This window comes from Python bivittatus, unplaced genomic scaffold (assembly GCF_059951505.1).
Source record: "Python bivittatus isolate LINGU-HERP-01145 unplaced genomic scaffold, Pbiv_v1 ctg000850_np1212, whole genome shotgun sequence".
NCBI lineage: Eukaryota > Metazoa > Chordata > Lepidosauria > Squamata > Pythonidae > Python > Python bivittatus.
In genome coordinates, this window is record NW_028277112.1 from 13,447,448 (window position 1) to 13,465,028 (window position 17,581).

The 17,581-nt window shown below is 37.9% G+C and overlaps 1 protein-coding gene across 5 annotated transcripts in view; it reads right to left on the minus strand.

Annotated features, from left to right (window-relative positions):
- The window catches only part of ARB2A (ARB2 cotranscriptional regulator A), a 278,187-nt gene that overhangs the window by 125,791 nt on the left and 134,815 nt on the right, over positions 1 to 17,581 (minus strand). The gene's annotated exons all lie outside the window — the stretch shown is intronic.

Below are 17,581 nucleotides of genomic sequence, written 5' to 3' on the forward strand. Positions count from 1 at the left end.
AGAGGAGAAAGAAAATAATATTTTGTTTGTTTGTTTGTCAAATTTATATGGCCACCCATCTCACACAAAGTGACTCTGGGCAGTATACAATAAAACCAGCAATTAAAACATTCTTTAAAACCAGTTAAAAACAATAAACTTAAATAAAGCAAGATCACGAGAGGGAAAATATTACATATAAGGCAGCCAGCATTATATAAATAGCATGTAAAATTTAAAATGTAAACATCTGTGGAAATTAAATAGAATAGTCTCTCCCTTTTTTCAGTGGAGAGCAACAAACCTGATTTAAAGGGCAGTTCCTATTTCCCACCCTCCTAGCACTTTCTTCTGCTGTGATATGGAGCAGGTTCCAGTCTAGCTGCCCTTATTGCTATATTTTGTTAATATATAAGTGTCTATGTGTATACATGCACAAGTAAGTAGGTTGGTGTCTGGAAAGTGAGAAGGGAAAATTAGCTCTCCTTTCCCACTCTTGAGACTATCTGCATAGCCTTTTTGTGTATCTGAATGCGTTTCCTCATGCCAAACTTACAGGTCATACTGCAGTTTTCCAAAAAACTTCCTCTTCCTCTAGGTGCAAGGCATATATACATAGCAGGCACTAAGTACCTGATTCATAGAAGCAGGGGTCTATCACACTAGAAAGGACCCAAGGCGCAGACTGTGCAGAGAGGCCTCAGAGACAGTCCAACACATAGTGGCAGGGTTAAGATGCAGGCAGGAACAGCATATACGGCACAAGAAGTAGCTGGAATTGTGTACAGGAACATCTGCACACTGTATGCGCTAGACCCTCCCAAGTCCAGATGGAAATTCCACAGAAAGTCATAGAGAATAACAGGGCTAAGATCCTGTGGGACTTCCAGACAGACAGGCAGGTACTTGCCAATCAACCAGACATTGTGGTAGTAGACCAGAAGACAATGGTGCTGATAGGTGAAGTGGTGCCAACATTAGGAAGAAGGAGCATGAGAAGCTGGAGAAGTACCAGGGCCGGAAGGAGGAACTAGAGAAGATGCGGAAAGTAAAAGCCAAAGTGGTCCCAGTGGTGGTAGCAGCACTCAGGGCATGACTCGTAAGCTGGGAGAGTGGCTCCAACAGATCCCAGGAACAACTTCAGAGCTCTCTGTCCAGAAGAGTCCAGTGCTAGGAACAGCTAAGATACTGTGCAGAACCCTCAATCTCCCAGGTCTCTGATAGAGGACCCGAGATTGAGGAAGATACATACCACCCATTGGGTTGAGAGGGGATTTTTTAAAAATATAAAACATAAATGGGGGTCATCATACTCTAAATATAATATATGCATACCCTTCAATCCAAATCCCTGCTTTTGAGATACAAAACCTTTTTAGGGACTTGCAATAGGTTAGAGTTACACTTATTTTCCATCTTAAAAAAACAAAACAAAACAAACTGGATACCTTGATTGGCTTTTATGATCCTGAAGGAGTTTGGGCCATCTTATTAATCCAATGTAACACTTTATTTTTTGAAGCAGAGTTAGTTTTGGTACATTATTTTAATAAATATAACTTTTTCCAATAATGAGGTATAAGGTTAGCATATTACAATCTGGGATTTTCCCCTCAAAACACCAGTATTGAAGCTGTAGATATCTCAAAGAGATGGGCATTCAATTAAATGTGGCATTGTGCTAACACTTCTAACAGATAATATACTCATTACATGTTATGTCCTGTTTATATAAAGACATATTAACATCTTTTTATAGTTTCATTCAGTACCATGGTCCGAAATAGAGTATTTAAAACAGCACTTTTAGTCCCAATAATATTGGTTTGTCAAGAAATTGCTTTAAGATTCAACACTTCTAATACTCTGAAGATTTCAGGTTCAGCATTTGTGTAGCTCATTTATCAGAGTATTTCAGTATTTTTGAATTATTATTACTGTTATTGTTAATTAAAGTTCTTACGGCTGCCCACTCCAAAAGACCCTGGATATGGCTATAACATATCAAAATATACAATTAAAACAGTTAAAAAACAAAACAACAAAACATACACACCTCTGGGGAAATGCTATTCCACAAGGCAAAGTCTGTGACACAGAAGGCACACTTCCTTAGTCCCACAAAACAGCAGCATTTGATTGAGGGGACCTGGTGCATACCCACTCTGCCTGAACATTCCAGGTGGGCAGAAATTATTGGAGATGGGCGATTCTGCAGAGAACCAGGCCCCTTGGATTCTATTTACTACTAAATGTAGGTTTTATGGTTAACCACCAAGAATTCTATTTCTGGATTTCTTGGCTTAAATAGGATCCAGTCCTTTCCAGCTTTTATAGTGATTTTATAGCCCAGAGTGATTAACACCATGGATTAGTGCAAATAATTCAAAACACATTTTATCTATTATTCAGAATGGCCTCAGCCTATCTGAATTATGATTATTTTATTTTGGATACTTCTGAGTCCTAATAGCACAATACAGTCACTCCATTTAAAAATATTCTGTTTAGACAGTGTGTTATGTTAACAGATAGTTCTCATCGGTTCTAAGAAAAATAGAAAAGCCTCTCTCTGTACTGTGCTAGGGTCAACATTTTTACCAGGTAATTACATTCATCCTTATTTTTGTTCTACCACACTCTAAAACAGTGCTTCTTAAACTTTTTGCTCTCATAATCCCTTCCCACTTTTAAAAATTATGGAGGACCCCAAAAGATTTTTTGTTTGTACAGGTTATATTTATCAGTATTTACCATATTAAAAATTAAAATTGACATATTTGTAGAATATTTATTGAAATATAAAAATAACATTAAACCCATTAGATAGTAACATAAATAAAATATTTTTCATGAAAAACCCTATATTTTTCATGAAAACCCCTATATTTTTTTAAGAAGTAAAAAATAATAATGAGAAGAGTGTTTTAAATGTTTGCAAATGTCTTCAATATCTGGCAAATAATTTTGATTTCACAGACCTCTGAGAGGGTCTAGGGGATCCAAAGATGTCCACAGACCATACTCTAAGAAACATACAAAGGATCATACTCAGTTCTAACAGATAATTCTGTTCATTTGAGCATTGCATAGTCAAAAACACTGAGCACAAAAAATAAGAAAAATTCCTCTATTACAATATATACACAGAGAGAAAATAATCTCTCATCCACCAACTGAACTAAGTGAATGCTTCATTCTCACAGCTCTATACTATATTATAACAGTATACTATAATGAGCTGAAAAATATCTAATTAAATAAACAGAAGTAGCCAATCAAAGTGACAAGAGGGAGCTTTGTAGTGTTCAAAACAGCTCCTGAACATGTAGACAGTAGTAGTTGTTGTATCCACACAATGCTTTCTAAGTTATTTGTGGCACAATTCTGATAAGTGCCACCCATATTCCTGAGGTGACTCAACTTCAATATGTTTTTAACCACTTTTCAGACTAGTTTTGTACTTTCTAACAAAAAAGAAGGGGGGAGCAGGGCTTTCTTTGCTCAAAATAGATTTGTGTAATTCTTCTCATTTTATGGTTCACATATCTATGGTAAACCATGGGCCCTAAAAACTCTACTGGGAATAAAGGTTGCTTCAGAGTAATTATATGTAACACTCTTAGTTATATTCATGTGCCAGAAGTAAAGAGAATTTCCAACTATATGAGCAGGCAACTTCTCTTAAGAAATCATCTTGGTCCATTAATTTCTCAAGTCTATCATTTTAACGCCAGGTTGGCATAGCGTCCTTCAGTCACAAAAGTTCACTTGATGATTTTGAGACAGTTATTATTACTCAATCTACCTCACAGGGATTTGTGGGGAAAACTGAAGAAGGAAGTGCTATACACATCAGTGTGACGAACTGGAAGAAAGCTGGGATACTGTATAAATTTAATACATACAATAGTAAATAACTGGCCCATCCATATTCTTGAGTAGTTAGATATTTGGCAACCTGTCCAAAGTCCAAAAGGAAAAGTTACTATTGCCAGGGTTATGCAAATACTTCAAAAAGGTGCTTCTGAATCAATAGGATCACCTTCAAAGCATTTCTTTTTAATTTTTAAACAATTGGTTTTCTTTCCAGGCTGGCTTTATTTGAATGCTTGGACAACTACGCACATTGTCTGTATACAAAGGAACACATTCACATCCACAACCAACAAATATCTAATGTCATTTCAAACATTCTTTATACATTTATCCATAAATATTAAACTAAGGGGACGCCACATATCCTGTTCAATGTTAGATAATTCACTAAACATTACATTTATTCTCACACAAATGTTATTCTCACATAAGCATTATATACTGCTTATACTGCATTCAGCTACCAACTATCAGCTCCATATTCATGCAAAACATTCTGTCATTCAAATATCTAAAAAAGACTCCCCCTTGGCACTAAAACTGTTCCTTCCCTGGCCTCTTGGCCCATTTTAAAAGGAGGCTAAAGACATGCTTTTACACTCAAGCCTAGGAGTCTGTCTTTTAACATTGCTTTTCTGATATTTTTATTGCTCTACTTGTTTGGGTACTGATGCTATGCTTTTATATTGTGTTTTTAGTTTTAATATTGAAAAGGATCACATCTTTTCCTGGGCAATTTATTTCCCACTCAGATATGTTTAAAACTGATAATTTAAGATTTGCTGAGAAAGGATAATAAAATAGCCAAACATATTGTTGCCAGAATCCCACCAGTGAAGAGGAACATGCAATATACTAACACACTCAGGATATGCAGGTTCATGCAAGTTCTAATATCAATATATTGTTTATAAAATAACATCCCTATACCATTCATCCTAAAGCACAGAGATCTATTTGATAACATCAAATCAGATTTGATTTTTACTGATCCTACTCTCTGTTTTAATCTGTCCTTATTAATAAGAGATGGGTATTACTGATGTTTAAAAGTATAACTGAGAAATATATTAATAAATATATAGAAGAAGCTGTTATCCTTCATTGAGTGCAAGCTGAAAATCCCTCCTTGTTAGATATTTTATATGAACCTTCAGGGTGAACTTATTTTCATACTACAGAATTATCATGATAAACTAGGTTAAAAACATCAAACCTGTTAAATACCACCTTACAGACTTTAATATACTTGGTTTACAACGTTGGCTACTATTAGTAGAGGCAAGGAAGCAATGAGTCATATTCCCAAGCTTTAAAGGGAAAGTGAAGAGAATCAGATATATTTTTCATGGAAACTGACAATTGCATCAAAATCTTTGAAATAAAGGAGTTGAAAAATCAGCTAAGTAGTAATACATTTCATTTACATTAAAGACTTTGTGATGAAAAGAACAATCTGCTGGCAATATTAATTTTATGATTAAAAATAAGATGGCTGCAATACTGGATTTCTGTCCTCCCTCCCCATGATCTAATCAACTGCTGTTAACATAAAAGATTAAAAATAATAAAATTCATGCCCAATCTGACAAATTGTTAAGCCACTTTTCAAAAATGAAATATTTTATTAATAGAATTCAATGTACCATTTAACACAATGAAAAATGAAAAAGTACTGTTCTTAATTTTGATTTTTTAGTTCTTATATTACTGAAAAGGAAAAAAATCATACATCTTATTATATGTCAGTAATTATTAAAACACTTGTCATTCCACTGAGCTGGAAATTAAATGAAAGATTACTCTGAAGATAAAATAAATTTGGAACAAGAAGTATAAGAAGGGATTTTTCATTCATAACCAAAATTTTTAAAATTGAAAATTACAGTATTCTTCCCATGGTTTCTTCTTTACTTATAATATAGAGAAAATACATATTTAACATGTATAAGACTCTTTAAAAATTCCTTTCAACAAAAGATTCATTCCCCATTTGTTCATGTTGCATTGCATTACTAATAAATATTGTGAATTAATAAAATAGGTTTTAATTATTATTTGTTTGAAATAACAAAGTTTATACAGAAGCTATCTGTTTCTTTGATATAAAAGAGAGAATCTCTTATCACTACTGTTGAATTCATAGTTCATAGGCATAGCTGGAATGAAGGGAGTGGAATTCCCCTTCTAATCACACAATTTCTTGTTACTGCAGTAGTTCTACTCCTTTTTAATCCATTTCAGAAGCAGTGTAAGATGTTTATAGTTTTGCCTTTACTGATACGCCTTTATACTGATTAATAGTATTTTTGCTTATCAATATTACAGCTGGATCCATATATAGTAGTGGTCCACTGTAACCGATTACACCAGGTTATAGTAGGATTGTTATATACTACAGGAAGTCCTTGGGTTACAACAAGCAATTGGGACCAGAATTTCGTTTTTGTAATTTATATTTTTTAAGAATTTTACATACAGTAAAAGCCAAATCTAAAGAAAAAGATAGAAAAGAAGAAAAAATTGCAAGAAAAAAGGAAAGAAAAAAACTAAAGTTATAAAATAAAATGAAATTCTTCTCAACAGATATTAACAAACCCATTGTCTCCCCTCCCTCTTAACTATTCCAGAAATCTCTTCAACCCCTTATTTAATTCTCATATTTTCAATCATTAAATCCATAAATCATCATTTCACTTTTTTCTTCTTTTAGCAAAAAGTCCATAAAAGGTTTTCAGTCTTTTAAAAAAATTGGGATCAGAATTTCCATCACTAAGTGTCGTGGTTGTAAAACGTGATGTCATGTGACCACATTGCTTAGCGACAGCAATCCCAGCAGTCCCTGTTGCTGTTGTTAAGCGAGGACCACATCGGTCATTAAGTGAGAACCTCACGTGACCATGATGTGGGAAGAGGCAGCAATCCAGAAGACTTGCTTATGCTGCTGAAACCGCAATCCCAAGGCAGATGCCATGGGAAGGTGCTACAGAGTACAGGTGGGTGGGTATTACAAGTATGAGATCCCCATGCCACCCAGGGGCTCCTCAGGATAAAAAGTTGTGGGGGGAGCAACTTGCGACCTCCTGCTGGCTTCCCCATTGACTTTGTGGGAAACTGGCTGGGAAGGTTGCAAATGGGATATACATTTATATATAACCCTGGCTTTCGGCTGCTGCTGCTTAATGCCAGGTCGGTTATCAACAAGGCCCCCCTCATATGTGACTTGATCACTGAGGAGGGGGCAGACCTGGCTTGTATTACCGAGACCTGGCTGGGCCCCGAGGGGGGGGTGCCCCTCTCGGAAAAGTGCCCAGCTGGGTTCACGGTGTGGCACCAGCTGAGATGCCAGGGCAGGGGAGGAGGGGTGGCTATTGTGATCTGGGAATCTCTAGTGGCCTTCAGGGGCATTGCTCCACAAGTTCCTGGCTGTGAGACACTGTTCATTAGGTTGGGCTCCCACGAACAGTTGGGAATTCTGCTATTGTACCAGCCTCCCTGCTGCGTGGCAGCCTCCCTGCCTGGGCTGCTGGAGGCCATCGCGGGGCTGGTGGTGGAGTCCCCCAGGCTTATGGTTCTGGGGGGCTTCAACCTGCCATCCCTGGGGCGGTCCTCGGATGCGGCTCAGGAGCTCATGGCTACCATGGCAGCCATGGGCCTGTTGCCAATGGTGCGGGACCCAACCCGAGACAGTGGCCACATGCCGGATTTGGTTTTCTTGTCGGAGCAATGGCAAAGTGATCTGAGGGGAGATTTACAGCTTTCCCTGTTGTCATGGTCAGATCATGTCCTGGTGACCCTGAGTTTCTCCTATGCCACCCCCCTCCGCAGGGAGGCAGGAACAATGCGATTGGCCCACCCCGGCGCCTGATGGACCCGTCAGGGTTTCAGAGGGAGCTGGGGGATATTCCGGTGGACCTGCTGCATGGTCTAGCGGAGGCCTTGGCTGCTGCTTGGAATAGGCGCTGGGGCCTTGGACAGGATCGCGCCTATGCAACCTCTCTTGCCACATCAGGCCTGACACTCCCCGTGGTTTACGGAGGAGTTGAGGGTGCTGAAGAGGGTCAAGAGATGTCTAGAGCACCGCTGGAGGAAAACAAAGACTGAATCCAACCGAATGCAGGTTAGAGCCACTGTTAAGGCCTACATTGTGGCAATAAGAGTGGTGAAGCATCAATACTTCTCCGCCCTTATCGTGTCCGCAGAATGCTGCCCGGCGGCCCTGTTTAGAATCACTAGGTCCCTCCTTGGCAAGGAGGATGTGGGGGTTCATTTGCAGGGCCGTGTGGAGGAATTTTCAGAGCATCTTCAGGACAAAGTCGCTCGGATTCACTCCAAGTTAGACTCCAAGCATGGGGCAGGGTCTGGGGAGATACCAGTGGACCATTCTTACCCAGTTATCTGGGAACAGTTTGATCCTGTTGCTCCTGAGGAAGTAGACAGGGTCCTAGGGACTATGAAGGCCACCACTTGCCATCTTGACCCATGCCCCTCCTGGCTGGTGAAAGCAGCTCCGGAGGTGACATGTGGCTGGATCCAGGCAATGGTTACTACATCCTTGCAGGAGGGAGTGTTTCTGGCTGCCTTCAAGGAGGCGTTGGTATACCCCCTCTTCAAGAAACCCTCCCTGGATCCTACCGTACTGGACAATTTTCATCCAGTCTCCCACTTCCCCTTTTTGGGGAAGGTGATTGAGAAAGTGGTGGCTTCACAGCTCCAAAGGGTTCTGGAGGAAACGGATTATCTGGACCCCTTTCAGTCAGGTTTCAGGCCCGGTTATGGAATGGAAATGGCATTGGTTGCGCTTATGGATGACCTCTGGCGGGAGCGGGATGGTGGAAGTGTGACCATCCTTGCTCTCCTTGATCTCTCAGAGGCTTTTGATACCATCGACCAGGGTATCCTATTGGGATGGCTCAGGGACTTGGGGGTGGGCAGCACAGTCTTGTGCTGGTTCACCTCCTTTCTTCAGGGCCGATCCCAATTGGTGTTGATAGGGAGCGAGAGGTCCCATCCTCGGCCCCTCCTTTGTGGGGTGCCACAGGGTTCGGTTCTCTCCCTGCTCCTTTTCAACATCTACATGAAACCACTGGGTGAGATCATCTGCCACCATGGGATGAGGTATCATCAGTACGCTGATGATACGCAATTATACATCTCCATCCCAGGTGAAGTAAGTGATGCCGTGACTGCCCTTTCTTGGTGCCTGGAGGCTGTAAGGGTCTGGATGGGGAACAACAGGCTTCGGCTGAACTCTGGTAAGACGGAATGGCTGTGGGTTAATGGCTCCTCTGTATCCAGGACTTTGTCATCTTTGGTGCTGGATGGGGTGGCACTACCCCAGACAGACCCAGTGCGTAATCTGGGGGTCCTCCTAGACTCATGGCTCCTGCTTGAAGAGCAGGTGGCAGCCGTGGCAAGGAGGGCCTTTGCACAACTTCAGGTTGTGCATCAGTTACGCCCTTTCTTGGAGCAGGATGCCCTTTGAACAGTCACTCATGCCCTTGTTATCTCCCAGATAGACTACTGCAATGTGCTCTACATGGGGCTACCCTTGAAGAGTATCCAGAAGCTACAGCTGGTCCAGAATCTGGCCGCGCGGGCTATTTTTGGAGCCCCAAGAAGGGCCCATGTAACACTGTTGCTCCCCGAGCTGCATTGGGTGCCAGTTTGCTTCTGGGTCCAATTCAAGGTATTGGTTATTACCTTTAAAGCCCTACATAGCATGGGGCCAGGTTACCTAAAGGACCGCCTCTCCCCTATGTCTTCAACCCGACCCACCTGATCACACAGAGAGGGCATGCTTCGGACCCACTCAGTAAAAGAAATCCGATTAGCGGGGTCCAGAAGGCAGGCCTTCTCTGCGGTAACCCCCGCTCTTTGGAACATTCTGCCCCCAGAGGTGCGAGTGGCCCCCTCACTCCAGGCCTTTCGAAGGGCCTTGAAGACCTGGTTCTGCCACTTGGCCTGGGGTGGGGAGAGAATACTTCAAGCAGGGGGATGGCTAGCCCCATAGTGGCCAGCTGTCTGCAGCCTGATTTTCCATCTTCTTGGATCTTCCTTTTTTAGTATTGTTTTTAATTCTGGATGTATTATGTGTTTTAGATATATTTATAGTTTTAATGTTTTTTGTAAGTCACCCAGAGTTCCCTATTGTGGGGGAGATGGGTAGGGGAGAAATCCAACAAATAAATAAATAAATAAAATTATATATATATATATATATATATATATATATATGTGTGTGTGTGTGTGTGTGTGTGTGTGTGTGTGTGTGTGTATAATTTATATTTTTATATATAAATAAATGTAATGTGACCACGGGACACTGCAACCATCATAATTGCAGGTCAGTTGCCAAGTGCCTGAATCATGATAACATGACTACTGGGATGCTGCAACAGTCACAACTTTGAGGACCAGTTATAAGTTACCTTCGTTCAGCACCGTTGCAATTTCAAACGGTAGCTGAATGAGTGATCACTAAGCAAGGACTACCTGTATCATTTACAAAACTGAAGCAGTTAGTGACAGACAACCTGGTGAAATGATGTCCTTTGGGTCACAAAAAGTCACAAGTAATTGAACAACTAAACAACAACTTATTAGCAATAGAGCCCCCAAAATATTCTATGGTATCTGAAAAGATACTCTAAGGTAGGTATTGCAGCTCTTCCCCCTAGGCTCTGGTAGTCTCTGCTCACAAGGCTTTCTCTTTTTTTGATTTTGCAATTATATTTTTGCTTTTTTTCAACTGGCAGGTTTACTCTAGGCACTGAACATTTTACTTGCTTTACCTTTTAAAAAACACATTACTTATTTTGTTATATATTGCATTTACTTTTATCACAAGCTAATTCAAATATTTTTTAACAGAAAGCAGTTAATTTTAACATATTTTTTAAAAAATTGAATTACATTTAGGGTGGCAGACTTTGTGGCCAAGAAGTATCTCTGCAACAATGGTTGCAGAGATTATCTATTTTTGGTTCCTGGCTGTGCTGGGCATATCTATCCTCTTCACCACCTTGACCAGGAATTTCTATCACTGGTAGAATCCAGGAGCAGGCTAGCATTATATTCAGATGTACAATTATGGACACCTCAGTTCCTATTGTAATTCAATGTACCGTCAACATTCCAAAAGCACATGGAATATTCATTCGGATCAGTGCAGGCCCTTTTTGGAAGGCCTTTGCGTAGGATACTAGGGAGACTGTAATAGACATAATTGATACCAGGGAAGAAGTATCACTATTGCAGAAAAAAAAAGTCTCAACCTTTTCTTATTATGTACACTGTATTACATACATAGTACAGATGCTGAGACTTCAACTACCACCCATGCCAAACTCCACAGGCAATGGCAAAGAACTGTGGAATGTGTAGCCTAAAATGAAATTAAATAGACTGAAATAGCCAACTTCACAATCCAGGAGTATCAAATTTTCTACTGCCGCAAGAAAATCATAGAATAAATGCAGTACTGATAATTATTAACAAAAAGGAGTAAAAGTCAGTGCTCAGATGCAAGCCCCCAAATGATAGAATGACCTCAATTTTAGTCCAAGGGAAGCCAATCAATAATACAATGATCCAAGTCTATGCTCCAAATACAGATGCAGAGGAATTGAAGTTGAACAGTTCTATGGCAATCTGAAACACTATGTTGATGCAACCCCCCCCCCAAAAAAAACTATTTATAGGAGATTGAAATATTAAATTTGGAAATGAAATTGCATTTCAAATAGTAGGAACATTTGACCTCAGTGTATAAAATGAAACAGGAAACAGACAGTAGGAAATACCTTCTTCTAACAATCTTAAAATATAAATCTATACATGGATGTTATTGGATGGACAACAATGAAATCAGATTGACTATGCAAGGAATTTGGAGAAACACTGTTTGGTCAGGAAAAAACAAGACCTGCTTCTGACTGCAGCCCAGATCATGTACTCATTCTTGCAAAAATTACTTGCTTTACCGCATCAGCAATATTCCATATGATTATGCAGGAACAGATTTAATCAACTGAATTGGTTAAATAGAGTGCCAGAAGAATTCTGGACTAAACTGTGTGCCATCAGTGAATATGAAGCAACAAAAATATCTCAGAATGCTAAAAAAAAAAAAAGCAAAAAAACAAAAAACCCACCATGAAATGACTGTCTGCTGGTAGGTTGAAAATAGGTGAAGAAAAACAGAAAGTAACAAGTATAAAGACAGAAGAAAATTTGCCCAACTATATTTTGAATTGCAGAGAAGAGCAAGAATGCACAAGGCATTTTATCTAATTAAATAATACAGAGAAACTGAGAAGAACAATGTAATGGGAAGAATAAGAGAAACTTTTATGCAAAGAAGGGCAGAATAGAAGATAAAGAAGGCAAAGGTCTCTTGGACAAAGAAGATATAAAGAACAAAAGGTGCAAACAAAGAAATGTACAAAACAGATTCCAAAATCAATGATGTACAAAAGTTTAATCAGTGAACTATAGCTAGTCTTTCTGGAAGTGAAATTAAATGGGCCCTAGAAAAATACTACTAATAACACAGGTGCAGGAGTTAACAAAATAACAGCAGGACTGTTTACAATTGGACAAGGTGATGCAATTAAAGTATATTTCCAGTTTGTATGCAGGTATGGAAAACATAATAGAAGCCAGGAGATCAGAAAAAACCAATTTAAATTCTACAACCCAAAAAGGACAATGCTAAATAATGCTCAAACTACTAAACAGTTATCTTACGTGATAATAATATAATGTGCAATTTTGCAATCCAATCTTTGACAGTATACAGTGTGACCCAAGATCACATTGCTAATGTCAAAAATGACAAGCGAGTTCCACAAAGATACCTATTTTTATTTTACTGACTATAGAAAGACTTTTAACTGTATTTGTTTAGCCCTTAAAAGCCAGGTTACCATCCTACCTCCTCAACCTACTGAAGAATTTGTATAATAACCAGAAATATCAGTTAATGGTTCAATATTGCAAAAAAAGTATGCCAAGATTGAAAATGCAATCTGATTTATTTAACTTATATGCAACATATATAATGACAAATGCTGGACTAGAAGAAATAGAAATTAGATTTAAAATTACCAAGAAAAACATTAATAACCTCAGACTTGCTGATAATACCACTCTGATGGACGGAAGCAGAAGACATAAGGAATCTCTCACTGAATGTGAAAGAAGAGAATGAAAAAGCCAGTCTGCTGCTCAGTATTAAAAAACTAAAGAATAACACACTGGTAACCCTGTACAAATAGGAAGAGAAGAAATAAAACAACTAAGAGCCTTTATCTTCCTTTATTTCCCTGGGATGATGAATGTAGCCATAGAATAAAGAGTCACCAGCTATTTGGGAGAAATTGTTAAGCATCACTTCTATGGTTCTTTTACCTACAAAAGAGGTTTATAGGGCTAGCATTTATTTTGTGTAAATGTTCATGTTGCTTTAAACATAATTGTACCTTTCTATCCATTGAGCAGGTGGGGCATACATACTGATTTCAATGTATCATAACCTGTGGGATAGTAGTTATGGGAAGTTATCCTGAATAGGTATAATTAAGCATTTATTTTCCTAAATTTCTCTCTTATAATAGCTATAAATGGCTTTTAAGCATAGCTCCATGACTGCTACCAAACTGCATGTTTCTAGGACCTGAAAATCATATGTGGTTTCTAGTATCTGTACAATCATAAATATGAAGATACAATGAAAGCTTGCGATGATGCTGATCACATACTGACAGAAAAATAAACTCTGGCTCAGTTTTGTAGAAATATTGCTAGCAGAAAATAGTTAACAGTAGGTGGCAGCACCTAGTCAATCTTGGCTGATAATCAAAAAGCTAAGAAAGGTCAGATTTGGTTAATATATGACTGGGGAACCACAAAAGAAATCCTAGTGCAGTCTAGATTGAGTAAAAAATGAAAGTTGAAAAAAATATCCTGGAAGAAGACAATGAAACATCAAGAGTCATCCAACTATTGAAACACAACTGATGGAACCCAATGAGTAGTTGTAATGTAGTAGCAAGGCATCAATTGCCAACTCAACATTGGAAATAATCCTCTGTTATTCTCGTACTCTAATATAATAATTTATCTGATATTTTGTAAACTGCTCAGACTGTATTCTTGAAGTCAGAATGTGATAGTAATGATCTCCACCATTAAAACACAATGCAAAGTCTCCACTGAAGAATGATCTGATTATGTGCCATCAAGCCATTGTTGACTCCTAGCGACCACATAGATTGATTTTTTCCATGATGATCTGTCCCTAACCTGGTCTTTCAGGTCTTCCAGTGATGCACTCATTACCACTGTAACAGAGTCCATCCAACTTGCTGCTGGTTATCCTCTCTTTTTTTCCCACCTTTCCCAGCATTAGAGCCTTCTGCAGAGAGCTAGATCTTCGCGTAACGTGTCCGAAGTAGGATAATTTGAGCCTGGTCATTTGTGCCTCAAGTAAGAACTCTGGATTGATTTGTTCAATGATCCATTTGTTTGTTTTCTTGGCTGTCCACAGTATTTTCAAGAGTCTTCTCCAAAGTTCAAAGTGTCAATATTCTTCCTATCTTGCATCTTCAAAGTCCAATTTTCATTTCCATAGAGTGTCACAGGAAATAACATGGTTTGCACAATTCTGATCTTTTCAAGTATAGAGACATCATGCCCTTTGAATATCTTTTCCAAGTCCTTCAGGGCTGCTCTACCAAGTGCCAGTCTGCAGTGTATTTCTTGACTGCTAGCTCCTTTACTGTTGATGGTTGATTCTAAAAGGCAGAAGCTATCTACCACTTGGATACCTTCATTATCTGTTCTAAGGCTTGTTGTTGTTACTGTTGTCATTAGTTTTGGTCTTTTTTATATTCAATTTTAACCCCATTTTTGCTCTGTGCTTCTTGACTTTTATTACTAGAGCTTGCAGATCCTTTGCATTTTTGGGTATCAGGGTAGTTTCATCAGCATAGCACAGGTTATTGATATTTCTTCCTCCAATTTTAAAAGCATGCTCATCTTCTTCCAATCCAGCTTCCCTTCATATAGTATACAGTATATTCAGCATGTAGGTTGAATAAATAAAGGGAAAGTATATAGCATTGTTGGACTCCTTTGCCAACCTAGAGGTAGCCTCTTTCACTGTGTTCTGTCTGTACTGTGGCTTCCTGTATATGTAAGTGCCTCATGAGGACAGTGAGATGTTCTGGTATTCCCATTTTTCTGAGCATATTCCACAGCTTGACATACTCAACAGAAAGACCTTTCTATAATCAGTGAAGCACATAGTGACTTCTTTGACTTTCTCAATTATTCAGTTGTTAGCCCTTTGAGGTAGTCCAGACAAGAAGCACAGCCAGGAATACTACCTCTATCTTTATTGTAAGGTTACATTAACATAATCTTGCAAGACTAAAAATATTTCTCCTCTTTTTTTTTTTTAATCCATTCAGTCATATCAGATTCTTTTATTTATTTTGCTAGCATGTGAAATTAAGGATATCATACGATAGTTTGCACACACTGCTAAGTCTCCTTTTTTGTTATTGGAAAGTAGATTGGTGGCCACTATGTTATTCTCCAGATTTGCTGGCATAGCTTGATTAGAGCCTTTACGGATTCTTCTTCTGTTGCTTGCCATATTTCAGTGGGTATTCCATCCGTTTCTGTAGCCTTCTGACTTGGCAGTGACCAGAGTGCTGATCTAACTTCATTTGAAGAATGATAGATTTTAAAAATAATTAAAATGATAGAAGTTCCATGCTTTAAGTATGAAAACTGCTTATCCCCATGATGTTTTAAGGAAAGAATCAGAATATAATGCATTCCGAAGTGAAGACGGAAGTATTAGAATGAAAGCTGATCTGCTCATTCAAAGCACTATTTAATTATTATTATTTCTTATTATTTTTATTTTAATATTTAATATTTTTATTATTATTTAATTATTATTATTTAATTATTATTATTATTATTTATTATTATTATTAGGAAGCCCAGCTGGATTCCTAAACCTATCCTCAAAAATGAGGAAGATGTAAAATAGTTTGTAACACAAGACGTAATATATATTAGCCTTTGGGAAGCTTCATTTTATTTTGGAGACTAGATAGAAAAAATACCTTGGGTCATCAATCAAACTAACCTGTTTCATAGTATCAATTGAGAAATTCAGGCTATTGTCCTGAGAAGAGAAAACAGGAACATTTATTCATGCAATAAAGATTTGTGACACTGAATAGGTTGACTTTTAAAATGGGAGAATTACTCATTCATGTTCTAAAGACAAGACTTGGGGAACAATAACTTTTCTATACTTTATGCACTGAAATGTATGAGATTTCTTCCACAGTTGATTCCAATACAGTATTAATGACTATTTTTTAGAACAATGTAAAATACACATTGAATTGAAAAAATATTTTAAGGTTAAAACAGATTCCATTAGGAAAAAAATTAGTTGGACCTGTAGATGAGTAAATTAAAATTTTCTGTGTAACAAATACGCATTCTAGAGATGTTTTTAGTAAGCTTGTTTGGAATATAACAAATTAAGTAGTTACCTTACTCTATTTTTTAAAAAAATACAGCATCCTTTGACAGTAAGCTATTACTGCCAAGCCATTAGTGTCCATAGATAAGCAGTTTGCATACAGTATATACACTCTTTTCTGGAGCTTTCAAAATGTAGGTTAAAATCATGAATGGAATATTGCCATCATTAATTCTTAAATACCAAGCCGAAGGTAAGCAGAAACTAGAGCCTTATCAACTACGCCAGATACTAATACCTAGACACGGCAAGGTCTGCAGTTATGATGGACTACCTGAGCTGATAACACATGGAATTATCTAAATAACATTTGCATATTTGTGTAATTATTTCCTAAGGTTAATTAGCTCCAGCAAAGCAGTTTGCCCTTTGAGACTGCTTACAGTGACAGGTTCACATATTTCCTGTTTTGATGCCAAATAACACAGAGCGTTTTTTTTGTTTTTTTTTTTGCTCAACTAACCTGTTGCTGGCAAGTTACAAGCCTGGCATTGTTTGAAAGTTTAGACTTTCAAAATACAAAACTGAAGAACATTAGTTCAACAGGTAGTCCACATTTAGAACAAATGCTCCACAGTCTGCAAAGCAAGCCAAGACTGTGTCTCTTTTACGTCTCTTATTTCATAAAATGACTGACCCCCCCCCCATATGCATACATTTAAATATTTCTTCTCTTTACATTTTTGGGTCCACTCTATACATTTAAACATTTGTATGCAGCAGTATCAGCTGCTGGGTACCAACAGCTGCAAGGAGAAAAAAATTCTTAGGATATATTATGTCTCTAGTCATAGTGTTTGACATAAAAATTCATATTAGTATATGGTAACTACAGTTCTGCTATAGCAGGAAAAAAAAGAAAAAAGCTTGGGAATTTCTGTAGTTCTTTAGTCATCTCTCTCCATGTTCAAAACTAAACTATTCCTTGTGCTTAGTGTAAAATATTTTAGGATGGATTTAATGAAAATTTGCAGTATTGCATTTTTGCAATGTTTTAAAAATGACTTTGAACTGAAGAAGAAATGAAAGTGCATTAACATATTGAAAAGGTTTTTTTTTTAAAAAAAAGGAAAAATAAATCATAATAAAATAAAAGCAAATAATACATAAACTAAGAGGTAGATTTTATGTTCCTAAATTTTGCAC